Below are 16606 nucleotides of genomic sequence, written 5' to 3'. Positions count from 1 at the left end.
TTAGAAAACTTATAGTACAGTTGTTAGTCCAGAATACTCTTCTAACCATCTGAAGTTCACAGACTTCCTAAACCTATACCTGCTTCCTAAAGCAGGTATAATAATATTTTGTACCACTGTTAATATTTATCCTCTTATAAGAATATATTTCATTTCATTATTTCATTTCTTTTTAATCTGTATAAGCCTTTAATCTTGTAGTAAGGAGTCCATAGCTTACCTGCATTGTGAGTAAAGACTTTGTTTGATTTTCTGATTCATTTTGTTTCCTCTCATGCTAGTACTCAAAATGTCAGCAACTACTTCACATTAGGCATGAAATCATGGAAATTAGTTGACTTAACCTGTCGAACTTATTGCCTTAAGTCGTCTTCTTCCAACATCAGGAGAGGTAAAGTTTATTTATTTCTCATGTCAATTACTTAAATATTTGACAGACCTTATTGTTCTTCTCTGTAATTCTCTTTATTCTATTAATATCCAAGACAGAGGATCAGAAGTACTTGGAGTTTTAGGCTTGGAATTGCCGTGGATGTGTACACTGTCAGAGTAAGGTTTATTTTTTGTCCAGCAATCCCTCCCTCTAATTTTGATCACTCTTTTTGTTATTTGATCATCACTGGGTGTTTAACTGATGTTTTCAGAGCTTTCTAACCCAAAGGTCTTGTTCAGGAACAATAGTAATCAATCCAGCTTATCACTGTACAGGTGAAATTAAGGATCATTTCCTCAGGTGCAGAACATTTATCTGTATTGATGTTCTTTTGTCTTTTATCACTTAATATTTCACTCTTGAGGTTTTCTGGAAATCATCACAATTGGACAAACCATTCGCTATCCTCAGTAGAACTGTCAGTAGGTTTGCAGACTGGGCTCTAAAGCAGTGAATAGTTGGAAGCAGACATCAGAAGCCAGGTGGTATAATTTTTGTTCTTAGCTATGTGCATCTAAACATTCCTGACTTGATAACTGCAAAGTTCATATTGTTAGATGTTCACAAATGTGACTTTGAACAAATATGTACTGTCCACATTCAGTTTCATCATTCCTCTTCAACTCAGTACTTGAGTATAGTTCAAGTAGCGATGCAAGAAAAGAAAAAATGCAGGTACATGCTTGTTGTCAGCTTGTCTGGTCCTGGAAGAAGAGTCTTTGATGTGTCTAAGCTTCACAATCTAGAAAGGATACTAATGTCTTTGAAAGTGCTCAGAGGAGGCACCAGAACTGGCAAAAGAGCTGTAAGACATATCCTGTGAGGAGAGGCTGAGGAAACATGTTGACTTATCTGGAAAAGAATCACACACACAATCACAAAATGGCCTGGGTTGGAAGGGACCTCAAGGATCATGAATCTCCAATCTCCCTGCCACAGGCAGGGCCACTAACCTTCCAGCCAGCCTGGGCTTGAACACCTCTAGGAAATGGGGCATCCACAACCTCTCTGGGCAGCCTGATCCAGCACCTCACCACTCTCTCTGTAAAGAACTGACAACCCTGACATCGAACCTAATCTTCCCTCTCTCTACTTAAAACCATTTCTACTTGTCCTGCTGTTATCTACCCTTTCAAAGAGTTGATTCTCTTCCTGTTTATAGTCTCTCTTTTGTACTGAAAGGCTGCAATGAGGTCACCCCGCAGCCTTCTTTTCTCCAGGCTGAACAAGCCCAGCTCCCTCAGCCTGTCTTCGTAAAGGAGATGCTCCAGTCCCCTGATCATCTTTGTGGCTCTCCTCTGGACCCTCTCCAACAGCTCCCTGTCTTTCTTGTACTTGGACACAGTACTCCAGATGGGGCTTCACAAGAGCAGAGTAGATCAGGAAAATCACCTCCCTGTCCCTGCTGGCCACCCCTCTTCTGATGGAGCCCAGGATACCATTTGCTTTCCGAGCTGCAAGAGCACACTGCTGGCTCATGTTAAATTCTTCATCCATCAGGACCCCCAGGTCCTTCTCTGCAAAGCTGCTCTCAAGGATTGCAATCCCAGCTGCCTGGGATTCCTCTGGCCCAAGAGCAAAACCTTGTACTTTGCTGTGTTGAATCTCATTAGATTCACCCAGGCCTACCTTTCTTGAGGTCCCTCTGACTGGCATCCCTTCTTTCCACTATGTCAACCACTCCACTCAGCTTGGTTTCATCAGCAAACTTGCTGAGGGTGCAGATGATTCCATCATCGATGTCACTGATAAAGAAAAGAGAAGGTGGAGGGGCAACTTTACATCTCTCTGCAGCTCCCTGAGGTGGGAAGCAGTGAGAGGTGCCAGGCTCTGCTCTTGGGCATCAGTGAAAGGATGGGATTGGCGTGGATCTTCACCAGGGGAGAATGGATTGTACACTGGGAAACATTTTTGTACTGTGAGGGTGGTTAGACACTGGCATAGGCTTCTTAATGAGGCAGCTGAGGCCTGATGCCTGTCAGTATCAAGAGGCATTTGGATATTGCCCTAATAACATACTTTCACTTTTGGTTAGCCCTGAAGTGGCCAGGCAGTTGGACTAGATGAAGTTTGTAGATCCCTTTGAACTGAATGATTTTAATTTCACTTTTTTTTTTTTTTTTTTTTTTTTTTTTTTTTTTTTTTTTTTCCCCCCCTACATCAATGTATTGTTTAATGGGAAGGATTCCACTTGCTGTAGCCTAATTAGTGCTTTCGACTCCAAAGTTGGAGAACTATTCTTCAGTCACTAAAGGAAAGCTGGTATGTAGACCTCCAAGCTCTAGACACCTGAGCCATTCTGTCAGGATCTCATTGTGAATAGAAGAATACCACTGTTGAACTCTATTTGTGAAAAAGTGTTTCCAAACTAATGCTTTTATTCCATCCGTTTGCCAAGGTACATCAGGCTAGTTTGAGGAATGTAACATTGTGCTCTGAGTGCCTTGCATTGTGCTTCAAGTGTCCTACTAAATGCTGTTCTACAAAAGTGACCTTTGTATTATTACTGGTAACACATGGAGTTCTTCCCTTCGAATGCAAAGATTATGCTACAAAGCAAATTGACCTCAAACTGACCTTCTCCATTTTTTTTAGTTTCTGCTTTATGTGTTTTTGTTTGTTTTGTTTTTCTTGCTTGTTTAAGTTACTTTCTATTTTTTTCATAGGCAAATGGAACATGGATGGTTGTATTAGTTACAATATTGCTGCACCACCTCCCTCAGTAGCCAGACTTATTCAATGGTTTGAAACTTTCTTGTTTTATTTTTTTATTTAAAGTACTGCCCTGTATTTTCACCAACTGTAATGCCACAAATGTCTTTAACAGAAATTTGCATTGTCACGATAAATTAAAATCATTGTCACAAAAATGTATAAAGGTTATCCTTAGAAAATTAATGTAGATGTAAATTTTGTGTTTTAATATTGACTTCAGCATGTAGCTCATCTTTCAGTTTTGTCTGAAATATATTTGTTTGATTAAAGTCATAGCTTGTAAGTAAAGCATTAGCCCACAAAAAATGTTAGTAGAAGATCATCAATAAATGCCTAATTATTTTTTAAAGTTCTTCTTCTTGTTTTAACTTCTTCAGAACCTCGGGTGAAAATTTTCTCAGTTTTCATCCTCACTTATGAATAGGAATCCTGTGCAAGAGAGACAGGAGCATAAATCTTAAGTAGTTCAGAAGTTTTACCTTAGTCTTCACAAAATAAAGGTAGATGTTTATTCACACTGAGCTATTTTTATTTATTTACTTATTTAATTAAAAAGATGCCTTGTTGCTTATGCACCTTTGCTTTTTTAATTTCCATAATCCTTAACTGCATTCTGACCTTTTCAGTGCAGTAGCTCTATTCCATCACTGGGTAGAGCATAAAATGGGTCATACTGTCTTCTCAGTTACACCCCTTCCATGCCAAGAATATGAGGTCAGTGCTATTGCAGGGGTGTAACTGAGAACTGGGTTGAAGGGCGTAACTTTTTGACCCATCATTGAATTTGTTATGAACAACAGATAGAGGCACAAGCTCATGACATAAAGATGAAATGCAGTTTAAATTTTAAATATACTAACCACGAGATGCTTTACAATGAGAGATCATCCGACAAACTCTACACAGGTTACTTATTAAAGAAATATTTTTTGCTTTTATACATATTTCCAAATTGACTCTCCTGTATTCATTGTTTGTGGTTTGTTTTTCTATGGTAGATCCTTGCTTCAGTACTTTGCAGTTGTAGGTTACCCTAGAAGCCAGTGGAACATATCTAGTTAAAGGCATTCCTCAGTTTCTGTACTCCCTTACTTTTCCTTTAAAATGCTAGTGTAATAACAATATACTTAGGCACAGCTGTTTTAAGATATGATTCATATGTTTGTTTTCTTTTAAAGATAGAAATATAGAGAAGGAATATCTTGATCCGTTTTTATTTTATTGGAAGCACAAAATATTCCACCCCAGAATCTACTGATGCAACACTGGGGCAGTATTGACAGGGTCTATTAAGGTCTATTATTTAATCTTTCCTGGAAGTAGATGTTTTTTTTTTCCAAAGATGTAGCCAAAAGCAAGTGGGATTGATAAGGATTATCTTATCATGTAACAGCAAATTTCCAGCATTAAAAGACTGTGTGGAAAGTACATTGTTTATGGCCATTATCTTTCAAAGTCCTGCTAACTGTAAATTAATTAAAGATTATCACTACTTCTTCATATGTTTACAAGTTTGTAAGGTGAAGGGTATACCTCCATTCCTGGGCTTGTCCAGCAATCTGCTCTTCTGAGCACTAGTAACTATACTTTTCCAGGCTACTCTTTGAGATGTGAATTAAGTCTACAGGTCTTTCAGAGAGAGTTAGGATTCACCTGTATGCTGGAAAGTCCTAATACATTAATGGTGTTCTAGTAACAAGGTATGTCACAGTAGTGATCTAGTTCATATTTCATCAGAAAAAAATGAGGCCCAAAAGCTCATTTTGTACCTGTTTGTAGTGTTGTTACCATCTCAGACCACCTACTGATTTCTTGCCTGCTCAGGTCTGAAGACATGAGATGAGAACATTCGTGAGACTATTCATCTCAAAACTAGTGTGATTGTCTATCTCTTCTCTTTATTTTATACTTCAGATATTTCCACTTGTGTGAATGATTTAAGGAAACAAATATAACAGGCTGGGAAGGAGGAGACATATTTGATTTTGTTCTGAATAAATTTAGGTTCACAATCATTGTGACTTTTCTCAAGAGAAGTTCTTACTATCAATTATGACATATCAGTATATCTGTTGTAGGATTCTGGCATTGTTTCCTGAAATTTGTTTGCCTGTAGGAGTTTTTCTGTGTTTTGTGATGTGTTTTGGGATTCTGAGATATTGGCTTATTCATTTACTAATTTATTCTAAAAGAGATCACAATTTTACGTTGGGATATTTATCTCTAAAAATTTTTCCAGGAAGTGGATCTATCAGTTCAGTTGTTTGCTCAGAGAGATTCCTTCTTCTGCACATCTCTTAGCTATGCTGTATGTTACTACTTTGCAGTAGAAAACACAAGACTGGTGTTTCATCTGATACTCTCTGGGCATGTAGCTTTGCAGTCCAACAATTGGCACATTCCTAAAAGCATGATTTACTTCTGATCTATATTCCCACCTCCTTTCAACCTTAGGTTATAAGGTTCAATCTTATGAATAGTGGTCCATTTAAGAAGCTGGGGAATGAAGGGCAATGCCATCAGTCCAAAAGTTGTTGTAGTCTTATTTACTGGCCATTTATTGGCTAATTCCCCTCAGATAGACTCATTTGGTAGTTTCTGGTTTATTTTTTACAATAAATGAAATTGCATATGTTTTATGAGTGTTCTAATCTTTTGGGTAAGTCTTAGGCTCCTTCAAATCCTTCAGATTTTGTGTCTTCTTCTCTGGTGAAGGATGAAGTTCACCAAGTATTTTAAGTCCTAGGAACAAATTCTTTCATTACTGTTTTTTGTTGATGCTCTCTTGAGGTAACGAACATGTGTTCGTTATTTCAATGGGAGTCATAGATTACATACTGAGCAGTGGAATTTATTCTATTCTGAGTCACTTAAAATTACATAAGATAATATTTACAATTAGACTTTTAGAACTTCATTGTGAATGTGTTGGTACCCTGTTGTTCACTCCATCCCAGAAACCCTTCATTTGAAGTGAATAGCTGAGTACAACAAGGAAGCTAGTATGTATTCTGGGAGAATATTTCACATTGAATCAGGATAATAATTTGACCTAAAAAAAAAAATTGCCAGAATTCCTCCTAAAAGATTTTTACACAAGAAGATCTTGTTTCAAGGGGCAGTATGTGTTCCAAAGATGTAAGTATGATAATAAATTTTTGTTTACAAACTGTATTGATGAATATGCAAGTTAATAGATGCAAAAAAAAAAAAAAAAAAAAAAAAAGGCAAAAGTCGTATTTGAGCCACTCGGAAGCTCAGTCTGATTGCAAGTTGCAAGTTGTGTTGATCAATTTAATTAAACAGAGGAAGTTCTGTAAGGAAATCAACAGAAGTTAAACAGAAATTTAAAAGACTTTTTAATTACAGTGCACTGGTATGTGAACTAGTAGTGAATCAAAATCTGGAAAAGCATCAGGTAAAGAAATCTTTTGATAATGCACAAGAAATAACACAATTCACCCTTCTTTGCCTTCTGATATGTGTAAGGATCAGAAAAGAACACCAAATGCATATTTTTTGGTCTGATGTATCATTTTATACTACATAGATGATCCACGACACTTTCACATCACTCTGATTTTCCTCATCCAGTATTCATCATAAAGAGGGAAACATGTTGTAAGACCTTTCTTCAACTGTCTTGACCCCAAGAATCCCATCTTCTAGGAATTTAAACTGTACCCAGACATTTTTTTTAAAATCTGTTTAGTTTTTTTTTTTAAAGTCTCAGATTTAAAAAAAAAAAAAAACAAAACAAAAACAACAACAAACTATAGTGGTGCCATGTTTTGCTTGTTCCATCTTTTAAAATTTTTGCAAAAAATTTTAGATTTTTTAGTAGTAGATGGTAGAAGTAGATGGAATCATCTAAAGTGGTAAATCTGAAATAATTCTTTTTTGTGAGTCCAGGAAACTGATTGAAATCTGTGGAATACTTCAGACACTAATACAGTTCCATTGATCTGCAAGACATTATTTCAAAAGCAATGGCTAATTTCTTATTTGTTGAGTGAAGTTTTCATGTTGTCTGATTCTGTGGTTTTAGTTTCCTTTTTTTTTCTGCATTATAAAGGCACCCTGAACTTGTATGTGAGATATGGTTGATGTTTGCCAAAAACCAGGCTGTAACATTGTTCATGGGATATTACTTACAATCATAGGGGAAAACTGTCATTTGGACTTTGATTTTTGCCTTAAACTGAGAGCTATGTTTTTACATAGAGCTTGAACAGGTGCATAAGTTTGGAGTTAATGGAAAAGCAGTCTTTATTGAGATCAAAGCATTGAGTACTTCTTTGGATCAAATCCCTTTAAAGATACGGGGTCAGATGCTACCAGATTACCGAAATCTGAAAGATGAAAATAGATTATATATTTTTTTCATTGGCTCTGTTAGCTACAAGTCTTTATTTTGGGTGGATTTTCACACAGGGTGTATTTATTGTAGGTTATAGGAATGCAGCAGGAAAGGCCTTTTTCTTGACAAGCCTTTTTCACAGCAATTATCTGTGATGTATTAAACTTGCCAACAGGCAGACCTGATGGCAGGGATTTTGAGTTGAGCCTACAGACCTTGGTAATACAAAGGACACATGATAACATCTCTTCCATTAGCAGCTATTATGAAAGCTTTTTCTGCTCTCCATGGTATAAATAGAGTCTTAATACAATAATCCCATTCCATTTCCCTGCTACTGTGTTGCGTCCGCTTGCACATGTTGTCAGAGATAAGAAGGAATGAGTCTGGGGCAGTTGGGCTATTTTTTCCCCTTGTACTGTTTTTAAAAAATGATGCCATTCCTTACATTATATACTTGAAAGAAAACACCAGAGCCTCCATTAAACTAAATAAAGCACTGCTTGGCTTGGGAATTCACTGACCACTTCCATTCAGTAAAAAAAAAGAAGATGTAGCATAAAAGACACAGAAAACACTAAACTTATGTATTATCCAAGAAGAAGACTATTTCCAGATGAGCAAAATATTTTCTGGAAAACTGAAATACAGAACATTCAAGAGAGAGCATATGGCACCTCTGCATGGCTTCAACAATTGGTTCAGATGGTATGTTTTCACCTCGGTGATTCTGAGAGCTGTATTTTATCTCCAACATACAGAAACCTGTTCTAAAAGTAAAAAGCAAAATACACAGTTAATGTTGAAGGTCAGACTAGCAGCATCATCTATGAAGAATGTCTGTATTTTCACTGTTTTCTGTTCCCTTCTCATTTAAACTCTGCTAAACATTAATCACTTGAACTTCAGCTTTCCAGGTGAGATGTGTGCCTGCAGGGTACCTGTAATTATGCGGAAAAATACCTGTGAGGTTTTTTTTCCCCAGAAAACAAGAATGAACAAAAACGTATAATTTTGTTCTTGTTAGAAGAACTCTGGCAACTTTTCTCTGAGAAACTCCAGAAACCTGACTGCTAGCAGCAAAACTCCTTTTATGATGCACAAGCTTTTGAAAATCATTGTTAATTAGAAGCAATTTAAAGAAATGATTTCTGCATTTCTGGTAGTTGTGAAGATTTTGTCCATGCTGAACATATCAAAGACCAGAATTTGGCAGGATTTAATAATAAAAAAGTTAATTTCATTTGTAATTTGCTGCATAGTTAGATGTGGTCGAACACTGGATAGTATAGAGGAGACTATCTCCTGTGCTTCCTTGATGCACTTCAACAGTATGGCAGAGATATCCTGATGTAGATATTGAAGTGAAACAGTGCTGAGAAGGAGTCCAGAGAGGAGGAGAAGTCCAGAAAGAGAAGTGCAAATTGTCAGAGGGGAAATTGGTGAAAGGGGTACAGAAGTTGAAAGTGAACAAGTGAGAAGGGTGATATGCAGAGAAAGAGTCTTGAACTGGAAAACAAGTAGACTAGGACCCAATGTGATATGGAAGAAGAGAAATAGTTGATAGATGTCTGAGGGAAGAGTAAGGTTTAGCCAAATAAAAAAGTCAAACCACTGAGCACAAAGATTTAGAAAAATACAGTAAATGCAGTCCACTAGTGATAAGTGCAGGTCAGGAAGAGAAAAACAAGTAGCAGAATGCATTAACACCTGGCCAATGAGAGTTGCCAAGAAAATGGATAAAAGGAACAACTTCATTTGAAAGAAGAATCTCAAAACTGGACAGAGATGCTGGAAATAATGAAATATACTGTCCTGACTGTAAGAGTAGAAAGGGAGAGAATGAGTTAAGTGGCTAAGGAGATGGAGATTGGGTAGAAAGTTCTGTGCTGCACGAAATATTTCTCTGGATGAATCTCTAATCTCCCATTGGTAAATGTTTGCGAAACCTCCTGTTTCTGTTCAATTGTTGACAGCAGAGCAGTGGCTTGCCTGCTTCTGTCAGTTCTGGTCTTACCTTAAGTGGTGAGTTGGGTGTTAAGTGGTTCAAAGCATCTTGATGTGGTGACTCATGCCACATGGAGATATGATGTCATACTTTAAGCTTGCTTTTTTTCCAAGATCGGAACTGTACAAGAAGTGTGTCTTGAAGACTGGAAGTTAAGGAGGCCTGCTGTTGTTAATTATGACACTATCTTTACTCTGCTTTAAATCCTAACTTTTCTAATTCTTGAGCACGTGACCTTGCACTCTTACAGAGTTTTACTGCAGGTTTGCTTGTGTTCGTGCAACATGCAGGTGATAAGATTTTGCTTACGGTCTGGGTATGAAATAATTCTCAGAAAAAAATGTGTAATAGTACTAGGGAGACCTTCTAATTCCTTGAGGAAGGAAAACTTTGGAAAGTCTCTAATGCAGCGAGCAGAAGGATGAGAAGCAGCTGATTTCAGTGAGGTCTCAGTAGAAGCTGGCAGGCCAGCAATGCACAGTCACATACTGGTTATGGATGAAATCTAATTCACTTAAACTAAAATTTAAAATAAATAATAGCAGAGAAGAGAAGAAAGAAATAATGGTGAAAAGGAGATTGTATAAACAACTTCCTTTATAACTAGTTTCTATTATTACATTTCATCTGAACTATAGATGTAATCCAGGTTTTTCAGCATACAGAAACCAGATGGTTTATAAAGCAAAACATTAATCGCTCTTATTTACTTCTACAGTGACAGTGCATGTTTAAACAATGCATCTTTGTTTTCTTTTCCTAAGATTTATTGTAGTAGACTCTCAGATTTATTGTTAGTGACTCTCAGGAATCATTCAAATTCAAAGACCAAACTTGGTGAGAAAATCAGAGTTGTGCTCTGAGAGACCCCTGAAAACAGGGAGTGACCAAACAGGGGTATTACCATTGAACTAAGGAAAATTAAGGCTGATCCAAAAAATTAAATAAGCGCACATTCCTTTAGCAGTTCTCTCTGAAATTAAGCATGCTTGCTTGGCCTATGACCTACCTTAAGGCTATTTCACAATATCTTCATATGGCCTTAGAATGTTATGTCTAGTTAATAATCTATCAGGTAGCATATACTATATGGAATGTATATATTATATAGAACAGTTATTATATGCCCTGGCTCAGACATTTGTGATTGGTTATTTTTTATATTTAGGACCAAAAGCTTATCACATTAATTCTTGCCATTAGGAACACTTAGATTTAACCTCTTTCATATAGATTAGAAACCTGGCCATCTGACAGTGTCAAACTCTTGTCCATGCTTTGAAGACCCAACACGGGTGACAGCTCTGAAGGAACAAGAGGGCTAGGAAGGCAGCATAAAAAAAGCCATTGCAGTGGGAGACTGCAAGCAAATTTTAATGACTTTACACAATCGAATGAAACCATTTTCTCCATGAGTGATAAGATTTACTCATCTTTTTAGGACTATTGTTCATCTTCAGGGATAGACATCTTTTTTTCTCTCCCCCTTCTAACTTTCTTCCCCCTGATATTTGGGTAGAGAAGGAATGGCAGTTGTGCTTGTACTGTAGACTAGACTGCTGAACAGTGCATGGAGGATCTAGGTTCCAGTAATATATCAAGCCAGATAAATATGGATGGCTTTGGCAAGACGAGCGCTGTCAGTTTCCCAGAGATACTGCTGCAGCTCTGTCATCAGCTTAAGAAATATACAGGGGGAGGAGTAGGTGAATTGGCAGGACTAGATTCATCTCCATGGCAATATGCTATTTTATGCTTGTACATGTGCAGTTGTGAAAATTTGTATTTGAATAGCCTACTAAGACTACTTTTTTGAATTTAGGGAGAAAAAAAAAATAAAAAAAAACATATTATGAATTAATCTGAGAAGTGTTTTGTTGAGTGATTGAACAATTGTCCTATTTTCTTTCTTACTCTACATGAAAATCATGCTCCTATGCTGCAGAGCCTTCATTAGAGTAAATAAAGTTACAGAAAATGTACTATTTAAAATAAGCTTGGTGGGTGGCAAAAGTTAGATGTTAAAACCTGAGTGGGAAACTGTAAGCATTTGTTGTGCAAATGGACTTGGCTTCAATTACGCAAGCGTAAGTTTGGCTCTACCAAGTAATTTTCAGAATTAGATGTCTTTAGGGAATAGTAAATTCCACTTGTCTTTCAGCATTACTTTTCTAGGGAAGGTGCCTTTATTTCATAGCAAGAGCTATGCTGAACACCTCCCATGAAGCTAAGAATTGATTTCAGTAAAAAGCATAATGACTGCCTGTCAGATAAGACAGTGATGAACTGTGTTTCTTCAAAGAGTGAGAAGGAAACTTGCTTTCCTTCCGTTGACATCAGAAGCAAACCCATAGCCCACAGGACATTTAAAAGCAGATTTTGAATTTTCAAAGGAGGATATTACTGCTAATACAATAATTGCCTCTGGCTAGTTTCTTTTGAATTCCTTTCTAATTTTTTTGGTTTTTGTTTTTTTGTTTTTGTTAGACAAGTTAATTACTTCATCATTTAAATCATGAAGTGGTAGGAATCTGATGCACAACTCGTAAACATTTTCTGTAAAAAATGAACAAATAAAATGTGCACAACTGCCTTTTCTTTCTCTGCGATAAAACAAATTGATGTAGCTGGATGAAGCTTTGCATCACACAAATGGCCTGTTTAGAAATCTTGCAGGTTTGATTATCTGAAGCAAGGATGTCAGTTTTAACACTCCTTTTTTATTGCTTTTTTTGTACCTTTTCACATTAGTACAAGGTACATACAAAGTGCTATGGGATCTCTAAGCCAAATTTGCATCATCAGAGTTCTGCAATAGTAAATTCTGATAAAACATTATAGGAAACTCCATTCGGGGTGGCTATGGCATTCAGTATTGTTTCTAATATGCATTACCTGAATAGCATTTAAAAAAAAAAAAAAGCCTAGCCTATTTTCTGTAGAAAGATATTGTAAATAAAAGGACACATACAAAATACTTTTCAAAAAAGTATGGATATGAAAGAAACTAGTGGTATGTGTTACTTTATTCAGAATAATTTGTATTGCCTAAAGAAAAAAACTTTACATGTATTCATAATTTTCCATACAGAAGAATATTTGTAACCTAAAGCTAACAATGCATTTCATAACTTGGAAATTGCTTTGAGCTGTGGTGGAACAAGTGGCAAAGCCTGCTGGCAAAACTATAATCCTAGAACTATTTACTTTATTTTTTCTTTAATTGCTTGCAGTGATGAGTTATTTTCACTTCTTTTCATGTAAGTCACAGTAAACTTTTATGTTTTCCTGTTCTGATGCTGTGAACAGTTTGGATATAGGCCTGGGTGGTAATTATCTGTGATAGAGTTCGTTTTGGTCGTTACTGAATATTACAGCTTGGGTCCTATTCCATATATTTAATTTGAAGATGTCTCCTTTGTCTCATGCGCCTGCTAGAGAAAAGTTCAGTTGCTGGAAGTAATGAGGAACTAGATGCCAAATGGTGTTGTTAATCTTTATGGTCTCTAGATTGTTGTTGTTGTTGTTGTTGTTTTCTAGCATGAAAATGCTTGCTAAATCACAGATGATTGGTACCAAATAACTTTGTGGTTTTATTTCTGTTAGTTTGGCATACAGGAATTTGACAATACCCCTCAAGTCAAAAGGCTATGATAGCTTATTTCCCAGGAGGCTTCCAGTGTTTTATTATCATAAATATTTCAGTGTTTTATCTGGGAGGGAGAAAGCTTGAATTCCAGTTTTCTTCTAGGAGAGATGTATTCATGCACTATACATGGCTTCCGTCAGATTTAACAGGCTCATTTTGGAACCCTTCTGCAACAATCTTGGTACCAAATAGCAACCTCTTCTGTAGGCCTGGCCATAAATGCTTGTGCAGGCATGTAGGTGCTTGGCCACGGAATAGGTGAAAATCTGTTGTGTTTGTCAACCCTCTGATCAAAATGCACAAAAGCAGAAAGCTGACTAAACAATTTCCTCTAAAGTTTCTTGTTGGTTCTTGATGGTCTGACTTAGGATAGGAAAGCTGAATGATGGGCCAAAAGGGAAGGAGCTGTGTCACTCATGGTGCCATGTTTTAGGTACAGAAATGGGATCAACAATCTAGATTTATTAATTTACTGGATCTGATTTATTCTGTTGAATATTTTTACAGATGCTTGTGGAATTTAATCTGTGCCGTTTCATAATCTCTGAACAGCAGGTTTTACAACCAGCAGTTCTGTGTTTATTCATATAACCAGAGTGTGGAGAATTAAAGAGCTTTCAAATCCATATTCAATTCTTTCTCTTTATATGTATACAGAGTCTTTCTTAAACCAGTGGAAGTGAGCCATGCCTAAACCAATTGTGGAACCATTGTCAAAGAACACAACAGAGGCTGAAAGTAAAATTTTAGTTTTAAAAGGATTAGACAAATTTGCAAAGGATATGTCTGTGGGTGACTACTATTGCATGGGATGGTCCTGTCATTTCTTCAGGCTCTGTGAGCTCAAGAGTGCCAGCAGGTGGGAGCTGGGGGGAAGGAATGGGCAGTGCTCCCTTGCTCTGGAGCCCTGAAATCATCTGGTCCCAGCCACTGTCATGTTTTGTCTTGGGGGTTCCTTCAGTCCTTGGCCAGTCTCAATAAGGCTGCTCTTACATTTTGATCCTATCTGTGCCATTTTCTCTTTCAGGATTTGTTTTTTTTTTTTTTTTTCCTTTTCCTTTAGTTTGCCCTTCTGTTAGATAAATACTTTTTCAGGAGTCCTATTGACTATGAAGGATTTTAACTTCCAGATACTCCTACACACTAATTATTGATTCCCATCCTACTTCTCATTATACCAGTTCACAGAATGTCCCACGTTGGAAGGGACCTATAATGGTTCCTTCACCAACCCTTGTTTGTATCTGCTGTTTTATAGACATATTTAAGAGGAATAACTCATTTTGTGTAGGTATCCTCTAGCTTCCTTTTAGTCATGATTATACCTTATTTCAACAAATAGGAAACATAGTAAATTAGAAATTTATTCACAGATTTTATAATGTCTAAGGTTGTTTCAATAATAGAAGATTATGCCTATTCTGCATTAAATAGTGTAAATAATGAATTTAATAATAGAATTATTTTTGTCATGGTCCTAAAGGTAACATACTCTTCTAAGTGCCTGGTGTCAAAATGTTTTCTTTGCATGAGTCTTCAGGATGACTATTTGCAAAGGGATGAAAGACAATGTGAGTGAAGCAAGAGTGAAGCAACATCCTATTCCACAAATATCAATAGAATTACCCAATGTCTCATATGACCATGCTGCATTATATTGGTCAGTCAGACTTGCAAGATTCCTGCCCCTCTGGTTAAAACTTGTTTTTAGTTTGCCAAGAGGAATATATCACAGGAGTACATGTGAGTCAGCATTCCAACTGGTTAAGGCCACAGTGTTAATGGACTCAACAGTATAGTTCCTGGAAAACATTTAAAAACCTGTGAAAAGGACAGAATACTTATTCATATATTAAGGAAAGGAAAGGAAAGGAAAGGAAAGGAAAGGAAAGGAAAGGAAAGGAAAGGAAAGGAAAGGAAAGGAAAGGAAAGGAAAGGAAAGGAAAGGAAAGGAAAGGAAAGGAAAGGAAAGGAAAGGAAAGGAAAGGAAAGGAAAGGAAAGGAAAGGAAAGGAAAGGAAAGGAAAGGAAAGGAAAGGAAAAAGGGTGTTGTCTCTTTCTCACAATTGTGCATGAAAGTGCAGTTAGTTTAGGAAATGGTACTAAAAGCCATTCAGAAATGCCTCAATTGGGATTTAATGCAGACAGAGCATGCAGGAGCCCTGTAGCTTGGAGGGTACAGCTCCATAAATGTCTTTACAATTTGTCTTATGTATGGAAGTAACACAGTGTAATGCTGCTTTTTCACTCTGCATGCAGAAAGAAAAATGGTACAAAATATTATTGCTGTTCAGATTAGTTCAGAGCTGCAAAATAAGCTGCTCCACTGCTAGAACATCCTCTGGCAAGTCTCAGCTATCTTGCTGTCATCAGCAGGAGGGTTGCTAATAATTTAAATTGGTTATTCAAAGTTAGCTGGTCCTCACCAGTGTGACAGCAGATGCCCGTTGTTGTCCTGTTGTTGGGTGTGTGGAGGTATGGCTGGGCATGTGGATAGATATACAGAAGGAGACTGTGGTAAAAAATGAGGAGATTGCTGGAAGTTTCTGGGACCTGGGAAATCTGGGAAATCTGCTTAACCCTGTGGTCCGTGGATCAGTGGCTGATGCTGAATGGGAGACCAATTGAGTTTATGGAGGGACGATAGAGGTGGCATAACTGGGAAGTCCTCTCAGAGACTTGCTTACCGTGCGCAAGGTAGTGAAAAGAGAAGAGGTGCCTTACCAGCAGCCACCTTGTCCAGTGACACATCAGGACCTCTTTTCAAATTAGTTCATTTGGGAATTGACTCCAAGTAGTTGGGCTGCTTCCTGTTCCAGCTGGGTTAGAGGTAGACGCTGTATATGTATGCATCCATACCAACAGGGACCAACAAAGTAACTAAGAAAACTGGAGAAGGGCTCAGCACTAAACACTGAGTGGTCTTGTTGGAGCACACTGATCCATAGAATTACCTAGGTTGGAAAAGATCGTCAAGATTATAAAGTCCAACCATCAATCTGACCTTCTGAGTCGCATCAGTAAACCATGCCCCTATTGCAATGATGATAATTTACATGGCATTTTGCTCTCTGCTTCCAGTGAAAAAAGCCTCCTAATAGTTTCTCCCAGAGAGGGATTAGGAACATGGAATCTTATTTACTTTGCCACTGTTTCAGATAATGCAGAAAGGGCAGTGTCACTAAAAGTGATGGAGTGCTGTGGTGTCATGTACTGATGTCTTGTGTCTTGACAGTATTGGGTTCCTGCCCAGGTCACTTGCTTGGCAGGAGCTTGCCTGGAGGTCAGCATTCCTATCTGCACCTAAGGGCCCTCTGCTGACAAAAGGCTGCTGCAGGGCAGGTGTGGATTTACAGCGCAGCATCTATTCTGAACAGAGACAAATGGTCTTATCTACATCACTCTGTCTAGTCTCCTCAAAAAACCACTCATATTCTTGATC

At 37.4% G+C, this 16606-nt stretch overlaps 1 long non-coding RNA gene across 1 annotated transcript; it reads right to left on the bottom strand.

The window, feature by feature from the left end:
• Positions 1-1202: 1202 nt before the first annotated feature.
• LOC149912814 (uncharacterized) lies at positions 1203-16087 on the bottom strand. Its single transcript, XR_016461497.1, has 3 exons — positions 15889-16087; positions 2063-2178; positions 1203-1285 (listed from the first exon to the last, which is right to left on the bottom strand). It is a non-coding gene; the product is annotated as an uncharacterized LOC149912814 (long non-coding RNA).
• Positions 16088-16606: the final 519 nt, after the last annotated feature.

Source organism: Phasianus colchicus, chromosome Z (assembly GCF_987193195.1).
Source record: "Phasianus colchicus chromosome Z, bPhaCol1.hap1.1, whole genome shotgun sequence".
Taxonomy (NCBI): domain Eukaryota; kingdom Metazoa; phylum Chordata; class Aves; order Galliformes; family Phasianidae; genus Phasianus; species Phasianus colchicus.
The sequence above is the reverse complement of the archived record's forward strand: the minus strand, read 5'-3'. Positions and strand labels throughout refer to the sequence as shown.